Raw genomic sequence first — 214 nt, 5'->3', positions numbered from 1 at the left:
GGCGCCTGGGTGGCCACGGCCTCTTTGTGGGCGCGGTAGCCCCTTTTAAGGTGGGGTAGGGCCAGCCAGAAGGTGTGGGGTCCACGAGGAGGGTACTAGAGAAAGGCGCGTGCGTGACTCCCCAGCTCCGGGAAGAGGCGCGGGCTGGGGCGAGTTCTGAGCGTTTTGACATGAAATGAATAAAATGCAAATGATATTCAAAGCAAGATGCTAA

Source organism: Fukomys damarensis, unplaced genomic scaffold (assembly GCF_012274545.1).
Source record: "Fukomys damarensis isolate Sample0158 unplaced genomic scaffold, DMR_v1.0_HiC HiC_scaffold_20, whole genome shotgun sequence".
Classification (NCBI taxonomy): Eukaryota; Metazoa; Chordata; class Mammalia; order Rodentia; family Bathyergidae; genus Fukomys; species Fukomys damarensis.
The sequence above is the reverse complement of the archived record's forward strand: the minus strand, read 5'-3'. Positions refer to the sequence as shown.